This window comes from Schistocerca serialis, chromosome 4 (assembly GCF_023864345.2).
Source record: "Schistocerca serialis cubense isolate TAMUIC-IGC-003099 chromosome 4, iqSchSeri2.2, whole genome shotgun sequence".
In the NCBI taxonomy this organism is placed as follows: Eukaryota; Metazoa; Arthropoda; class Insecta; order Orthoptera; family Acrididae; genus Schistocerca; species Schistocerca serialis.
The window spans coordinates 217842112-217850880 of record NC_064641.1 but is presented as its reverse complement, the minus strand read 5'-3'; the positions used below and the strand labels follow the sequence as shown (position 1 = coordinate 217850880).

General features: G+C 49.3%; 1 pseudogene; it reads right to left on the bottom strand.

Moving 5' to 3' along the window:
- Positions 1-902: 902 nt before the first annotated feature.
- LOC126476770 (5S ribosomal RNA) lies at positions 903-1020 on the bottom strand (annotated as a pseudogene).
- Positions 1021-8769: the final 7749 nt, after the last annotated feature.

The following is an 8769-nucleotide window of genomic DNA, read 5'->3' as shown; positions in this document are numbered from 1 at the left end:
ATGGATATACTGCGCCTGATACTGTTAAGGAGGAGGCAAGAGCGATGAAGGCGGGCACGTCAGCTCGATAGAATGCGGCGTCATGCGTTATGGCAACGTAAACGCAATTTTCGATACTTGGAAGAATAGCGCGCCTGTATCGTCTGCTAGCCGCTTTGTTTTTGTGGCGCTGTGCGCGTTGCAGTGCGCATGCGCGGATCTGCGGCCGTGCTTTTGATTGGCTAGCGTGACGTGAACCGACAACAGCGCTTTGGTTGTCTAGACCTGAACGGTTTCGCTACCGAAATGCATACTGAATAAAGCAGGGGCTCTAATTCGAGTACTAGACCGTTCGGTGCTCTTGAGTACCGAAACGATCGGCACAGTGGCCTGCCATATGCTCTTTTATCTTAGGATATGGGCGATGTCAGTCCAGAGAGACTGATGCGATTGGTGGAGGGAGCTCCGTTTTGAGGGACCATGGGCGGTCGGCGCAGAAGGACTTTATTTTGTGATATGGATGGGCTGTATTTTGGTCATGCTAGTGAGGCTGCCCGACGTTCTTTCATAAAGAATTTTGGCAGTACACGTAAGTACTATCGGCAAGTGCTCTTAGGTAAACAATTAGAGTTGCAATTCTCTGTGGCTGGTAGACCAGCCACCAGAGTTCATTAGCATTATTCGTGTTTAGTGTTGTTACCAAGCCTTTAGCTCTCCTAAGCCGCATGAAAAAGCACTCCACGTTCAGGCCACAAGCGGCCCATCGGGACCATCCGACCGCCGTATCATCCTCAGACGAGGTTGCGAATAGCAGGGGCGTGTGGTCAGCACACCGCTCTCCCGGTCGTTATGATGGTTTTCTTTGACTATTCGGTCGAGTAGCTCCTCAATTGGCATCACGAGGCTGAGTGCACCCCGAAAAATGGCAACAGCGCATGGCGCCCCCAATGGTCACCCATCTAACTGCTGGCCAGGCCCGATAGCGCTTAACTTCGGTGATCTGATGGGAACCGGTGTATCCATTGCGGCAAGGCCGTTGCCTAAGCCGCATGGACATCGTCAGATATTGAGTGACCACAGTGAAGGACACAAATATGCTGCGTACTTGTATGAATTCTGGAGCTCCACTTGACCGGCCGGTCAAATAGGGATATATAATTTATGGGACATTCAGATACGCTGACAGCCCAATGTTGAGCTGCCTGGGAACGTAAGGGCAGAATTACTCGTCGTCTAGGTTTTGGTCGACCACCTCTGGCCACTGCAAGGGAGAATCTCCTACTGTATGTCAAGCACGTCATGACCCCTTCACATCTGTGAGTGCCATCCAAAAACAAGTGACGGACTCGTGGGTCATTCTGTGTCATCCTGCACCATTGGTCAGAGACTAGCAGTAGCCAGACTAGGGAATTACCGTCCCAGGCGTAGGTTGCTGTTAAAATCATAACACAGATGGCAGCGTTTGGAATGATCCCGTGACCGAGAGGCATGGACTGCCAATGAATGGCGATGAATCACGATGTCCACTCCCCGGATGATCGTCGTCGGCAAGTATAGTGACATCTAAAGATTTGATATGGAAAGAGGTCACATTCTTCCAATATTTCGGAGGGACACAGCGGCGTTACCCCTGGCATCAACGTGTGGGGTGCCATCGGGTATTACTTCTGGTTACAGCTGGCAGTGACTGAGGGAACTGTGACTGCTCAACAGTAAACACGAACATCCTGTGTGCTCATGTGGCACTAACGTAGTGCCACTTCTCAACAAGACCACACGGCACATGTTTCTATGAAATGTCTGCATAACGTACCAAAGGCCTTGCTGCAGTGGTAACACCGGTTCCCGTCAGATCACCGAAGTTAAGCGCTGTCGGGCTGGTCTAGAACTTGGATGGGGACCATCCAGTCTGGCAAACGCTGTTGGCAAGCGGGGTGCACTCAGCCCTTGTGAGGCAAACTGAGAAGCTACTTGATTGAGAAGTAGTGGCTCCGGTCTCATAAACTGACATACGGCCGGGAGAGCGGTGTGATGACCATATGCCCCTCCATATCCGCATTCAGTGATGCCTTCGGGCTGAGGATGACACGGCGGCCGACGGTACCGTTGGGCCTTCATGGCCTGTTCGGCTGGAGTTTAGTTTTTAGTCTGCGTGACGTTTAGGTATTTCTGTGGTCAGAAAGATGCCCAGGCCTATCCCTTATAGAACAAGGATGGGAACAGCTCAGACGTCTACTTCGTCCCAGTGGAAGTATCCAGGGTATCGAGGACCACTTACACTGAAGAGCCAAAGAAACTGGTACACCGACACCTGCCTAATATCGTGTAGAGCCCCCGCAAACACGGAGAAGTGCTGCAACACGATGTGGCTTGTCTGAAGTAATGCTGGACGGAATTGACGCCGTGAATCCTGCAGGGCTGTCATTAAATCCGTAAGAGTACGAATGGGTGGAGATCTCTTCTGAATAGCACGTTGCAGGGCATTCCAGATATGCTCAATAATGTTCGTGTCTGGGGAATTTGGTGGCCATCGGAAGTGTTTAAACTCAGAAGAGTGTGCCTGGAATCATTGTGTAGCAATTCCGCATGTGTGGGGTGTCGCACTGCCCAGCTGGAATTGCCCAAGTCCGTCGGAATGCACAATGGACGTGAATGGATGCAGGTGTGCAGACAGGATGCTTTCGTACGAGTCACCTGTCAGAGACGTATCTAGACGTATCGGTAGTCCCGTATCACTCCAACTGCACACGCCCCGCGCCTTAACAGAGCCTCCACCAGCCTGAATAGTCCTCTGCTAACATGCAGGTTCCATGGATTCATGAGGTTGTCTCCACACCCGTGCACGTCCATCCCCTCGATACAATTTTAAACGAGACTCGTCCGACCAGGCAACATCTTTCCAGTCATCAACAGTCCAATGCCGGTGTTGACGGGCCCAGGCAGCGCGTGTCGCGCTGTCATCAAGGGTACGTGAGTGGGACTTCGGCTCCGTAAGCCCATAGCAATGATGTTTCGTTGAATGGTTCACATGCTGAGACTTGTTGATGGCCCAGCATTGAAATCTGCAGCAATTTGCGGAAGGGTTACACTTCTGTCACGTTGAACGATTCTCTTCAGTCGCCGTTGGTCCCGTTCTTGCATGTTCTCTTTCCGGCCGCAGCGGTGTCAGATATTTTATGTTTTACCGGATTCCTGATATTCACGATACGCTCGTGAAATGGTCGTACGGGAAAATCGTCACTTCATCGCTACCTCAGATATGTCCCATTGGTCGTGCGCCGACTATAATACCACGTTCAAACTCACTTAAATCTTGATAACCAGCCATTGTAGAAACAGTAACCGCGATCACTGCGGCAGACACTTGTCTTGTATAGGCGTTTCCGACCGCAACGCCGTATTCTGCTTGTTTACATGTCTTTGTATTTGAATACGCATCCCTGTAGCCAGTTTCTTTGACGCCTCAGGAGAAGATACAGCGACTTCATGACGCCCTTCCCAACGGAAGCAATGCATCCCGGCCAAAGGGGGTGCAACGTCATACAAACAAGGAGGTTCGTATTACGAAGATCTTTATAAGTCTGACTGGTTGTTATAATTAGTGAAATTACAACACATACTCTCTCAAATCACTAAATTTAAATGCGATCCTCTTCCGTTTCAGGGTGCTCTCTTCCTTATCTGAAACCAAGAAGTTTCATTTCATTTCCTCCTCTGCTTCGTTCACAGAAAAATTTGTATTCCACCATACAAGAAAAACGTACTGCTTCATTAAAGTAAGACTTCGAGTTTTAATTTCTTCAAGTAAAGGTTCCAGTCGAGAGGCACGAAAAATGGATGAAGTTTAGATACTTTCGTACAAGAATTGTTTTCATTAATGTGGGGGCTGTACCACTATATTGTACATACATTTGCATACCAAAAATAATTTCTCACATAAGAAATTAAAAATGGTGACTGCAGACCTTGTCGAAGTATGCGCTTCGCGGCACGTCTTGCTTTGGGCGAAACGTTGTACGGACTCGCGGCTATTTCTGGAACCCATAAAAATATAACATTCTTAAATTAGAATGAATTTTGGTGGCCATCACGATGCGGATTTGAAAAATACTCCGAAAAAGTACCAGCTAATTGAGAAACATGTCATTTTCTTGGCATTAAGTGAATTGGTTAATCTGTCGAGGCTGTAGAGGGCTTCGCGCACTAATAAATGTTGTTTCGAGAAAAGTGCGTTTAAAGTTTGGTGTAACAAAGAAAGTTATTTTTTTCAGTCCCGGCTCTTTTAACAAACTGAGACATCCCTCGCTAGTTCCCGGCCACGCTTTTCCTGTCAGATAACTCCGTGAAGTTTTTGCTGTTTCTGCCTATGACTTTCATGGTCTTCAGAATAGGTGAATAATCTGCGTTGAATATACCTGCAGTTATATATGCTGGTACTTTAACAGTTTTTCATATTTTTGGAACCAGTTTTCAATCGCATGCATTGAAGCTCTCGTTGTCATTTTGCGTATTTGCACAGGTGCATCTTTTAGGCAAATCATTGATCGGAAAGGGGTATACTGATCGAATCTTTTCTTGAACTACTTCATCGATCGCCGACAGCTGCCTACATTTCGGTCGGCGCACTGTTCCATTTGACACGCTGTAGTTTATAAGATAAAATACTTTTACAGGCATAATCTATATAATTAAGCGAAGCAAATCATGTAAAAAGATCTGTTTTTTAATCAATGTCTACCAGAACTTACTGTCTGCCAGAACCTACCCTTAATACTCAGTCTTGCAGGCCGTACGAGTGGGTGATTCATTCTGTGCCACGGCCGTTTGAAAACATGTTTGCCAGGTAGATTTGCAACAGGGTAGTCATGCTGGGGAGTGCTTACGTTATATTGGCTGATGTGATTTGACGTCTATGCTCATCTGGTTCGAGCATCATTCAGGTGTCCGTGTGTGTTAGAGATGGTGTGGAGTGGGAGCTGGTGTGGTTATAGTAGTCGGTGATCCACAGCACACCATACAGTTCCGGGAGTAACGTCTGTTTCACTTTCAATTGCTCGTATACCCGTAGACTGGTTCTCTTCCACGTGATGCAATGTGGCCTCTTCCAATTCGGGTGTGTGGGGCACCAGAGCCATGCCTGCTGATGGTGAAGGTACCCCTTTCTCGAAGCCGTTGCGTAATTGTGGCGAAAAGGGTTCAAATGGTTCAAATAGCTCTGAGCACTATGGGACTTAACTTCTGAGGTCATCAGTCCTCTAGAACTTAGAGCTACTTAAACCTAACTAACCTAAGGACGTCACACACATCTATGCCCGAGGCAGGATTCGAACCTGCGACCGTAGCGGTCGCGCGGTTCCAGATTGTAGCGCCTATAACCGCTCGGCCACTACGGCCGGCGGCGAAAACGGTACGCGATGGAGTCGGACGTTGTGGAGAACGATCCTGATAAAGGCGATGAGCAGCTTTTCCATTACCGCGAGCTTCGCCATTGAGAAGGATCAAATTGGTGTATTCTGCAAAATGTGTACTCAACCATGTAGCTCTAACATTTACAGGCACATGAATGGGCTCGAACCAGGTCAGAGATATAGGATAGACGTCAAATGCCGTCAGTCGATCTGACGTAACCAACCCCAGTCTCTCCAATCCCGACTACCCTGTTGCATACCTACCTATCAAATATGTTTTCGAACTGTTGTAGCACGGAAAAGCTACGTTTCCGGAAATGAGTTCCTATTCAAAATCTTGTGTACTCATTCCCCTCTAAACTCCTAGAAATTTGTAACGGGAATATCAAAACACCCTTAGAGGTGAAGCAGTCACAGAAATTTTATTACACTTCGTTAAATGTGACCATTTGCGCTTCTAACGGAGAGGGGATGCATGAGCGAAAAGCCAGACTGCTTTCGAACCCTCAGCTACAAGGGAGTCCACCTGCTTCAGTATGCACGGAGCTGCGCTCGCCGCTAAGGGCCTGCTGCAGTGACTGAAGTCGCTCCCCTCCCCCCTGCCGACCTGATTCCCCGCCCTTTCCCTTCAGTGATCCGTTTCGGAAGCCCGTCGGCGCCGGCCGTGCCAGGCAGGCATCGAAGCGGCGCTCATTGATCAACGGCGCCGAGCGTCATTCAGCGCCGCCGCCACTCGGTGACGTCACGCGGCGACCACCACCGCCGGCGTCTGAAACACCCACAACTTCTGGACGCCTCTGCAGCGTAATTTTTTAGCCACTGAATCACAGCCGAAATGGCACATTGGTGGAGACGTATTCTTATGTTGTGCATAAATTCGTAGCGTTTTCCCATAAGTTTAATAAGCACAACAGATACACTACTGGTCATTAAAATTTCTACACCAAGAAGAGATGCAGATGATAAACGGGTATTCATTGGACAAATTTATTATACTAGAACTGACATGTGATTACATTTTTACGCAATTTGGGTGAATAGATACTGAGAAATCAGTACCCAGAACAACCACCTCTGGCCGTAATAACGGCCTTGATACGTCTGAGCATTGAGTCAAACAGAGCTTGGATGGCGGGTACAGGTACAGCTGCCCATGCAGCTTCAACACGATACCACAGTTCATCAAGAGTAGTGACTGGCGTATTGTGACGCCCCAGTTGCTCGGCCTCCATTGACCAGATGTTTTCAATTGGTGAGGGATCTGGAGAATGTGCTGGCCAGGGGAGCAATCAAACAGTTTCTGTATCCAGAAAGGCCCTACAGGACCTGCAACATGCGGTCGTGCATTATCCTGCTGAAAAGTAGGGTTTGGCAGGGATCGAATGAAGGGTAGAGCCACGGGTCGTAACACATCTGAAATGTAACGCCCACTGTTCAAAGTGCCGTCAGTGCGAACAAGAGGTGACCAACACGTGTAACCAATGGGACCGAATACCATCACGCCAGGTGATACGCCAGTATGGTGATGACGAATACACGGTTCCAATGTGCGTTCACCCCCATGTCGCCAAACACCGATGCGACCATCATGATGCCGTAAACAGAACCTGGATTCATCCGAAAAATGACGTTTTGCCATTCGTGCACCCAGGTTCGTCGTTGAGTACACCATCGGAGGCGCTCCTGTGTATGATGCAGCGCGAAGGGTAACCGCAGCCATGGTCTCCGAGCTGATAGTCCATGCTGCTGCAAACGTCGTCGAACTGTTCGTGCAGATGGTTGTTATCTTGCAAACGTCCCCATCTGTTGACTCAGGGATCGAGATGTGGCTGCACGATCCGTTACAGCCATGCGGATAAGATGCCTGTCATCTCGACTGCTAGTGATACGAGGCAGTTGGGATCCAGCACGGCGTTCCGCATTACCCTCCTGAACTCTCCGATTCCATATTCTGGTAACAGTCATTGGATCTCGACCAACGCGAGCAGCAGTGTCGCGATACGACAAACCGCAATCGCGATAGGCTGCAATCCGTCCTTTATCAAAGTCGGAAACGTGATGGTACGCATTTCTCCTCCTTACACGAGGCATCACAACAACGTTTCACCAGGCAACGCCGGTCAGCTGCTGGTTGTGTATGAGAAATCGGTTGGAAACTTTCCTCATGTCAGCACGTTGTAGGTGTCGCCACCGGCGCCAACCTTGTGTGAATGCTCTGAGAAGCTAATCATTTGCATATCACAGCATCTTCTTCCTGTCGGTTAAATTTCGCGTCTGTAGCACGTCATCTTCGTGGTGTAGCAGTTTTAATGTTGTATATGGTTTTAATGGTGTTTACAGTTTGAATTTGGTGCTCCAGTCAGCACAGCCTGAGCGGCGAGGTGAATGGTAGGGGGCTGGGGGCGCTCGCGCAGTAATGAGGCGGCGCGTGGTCGATACAGCCCCTGCCTCTGCCTCCGCGTCCGCCGCCCCCACATCCTCTCCCTCCGCGCTCCTCGCCCGGCGCGCTTCTTTTAATTAACCGACACCGAACGGAAATTAAGAGCTCTTCAAGTATGTACAATCGGGCTTCCCGCGGAAGCTGCGCGCCCGCCGCCCAGCGCCCTGCGAGTCTCCGCTCTGCAGAGAGGCGGGCCAGGCACCTACCTGCTACCGCGGCCTAACGCCTCACCGCGCTGCTGGTCCGCAGCCCGACTTTGTAAAGTGACGGAAGCTCTTTGCTAACGTATGCCGCCGAAAGTGCCTTCGCGGTTTACACTGAGGCTTTGCAAACTCGGCTTATACTCTCCTTCTATCGATCTTCATCTCTCCTCACTAAAGCATTGATTTAGCAATGTTACTCGTGCGAAACCTAACTAGTGCTTTTCACACATGGTATCTCATCATTCATCGGCGCGTATCATCATCGCAAGACAAGTTCCTACCCCGACTTCTCCAAAAGAAACACAAAAAGAGCACAACGTCTAGTCCATTCTCAGGTGAACAAGGATGACTTGTTTTAAAAATCTACTCCTTTTTTCAATTCAAGTCGTTTAAGGAACCGTAGGAAACATTCTACACGGCCCAGTGACATTAATGTGACCACATGACGAAGTCCTGGTTCAAATGGCTCTGAGCACTATGGGACTCAACATCTTAGGTCATAAGTCCCCTAGAACTTAGAACTACTTAAACCTAACTAACCTAAGGACATCACACACACCCATGCCCGAGGCAGGATTCGAACCTGCGGCCGTAGCAGTCCCGCGGTTCCGGACTGCAGCGCCAGAACCGCTAGACCACCGAGGCCGGCGACGAAGTCCTGAGTAACCACCTTTTGCAGAGCGAACCGCTGCGAGACGTGCAGGAAGACAGTCAAAGTGGTTCTGGGAGGTAACGACGG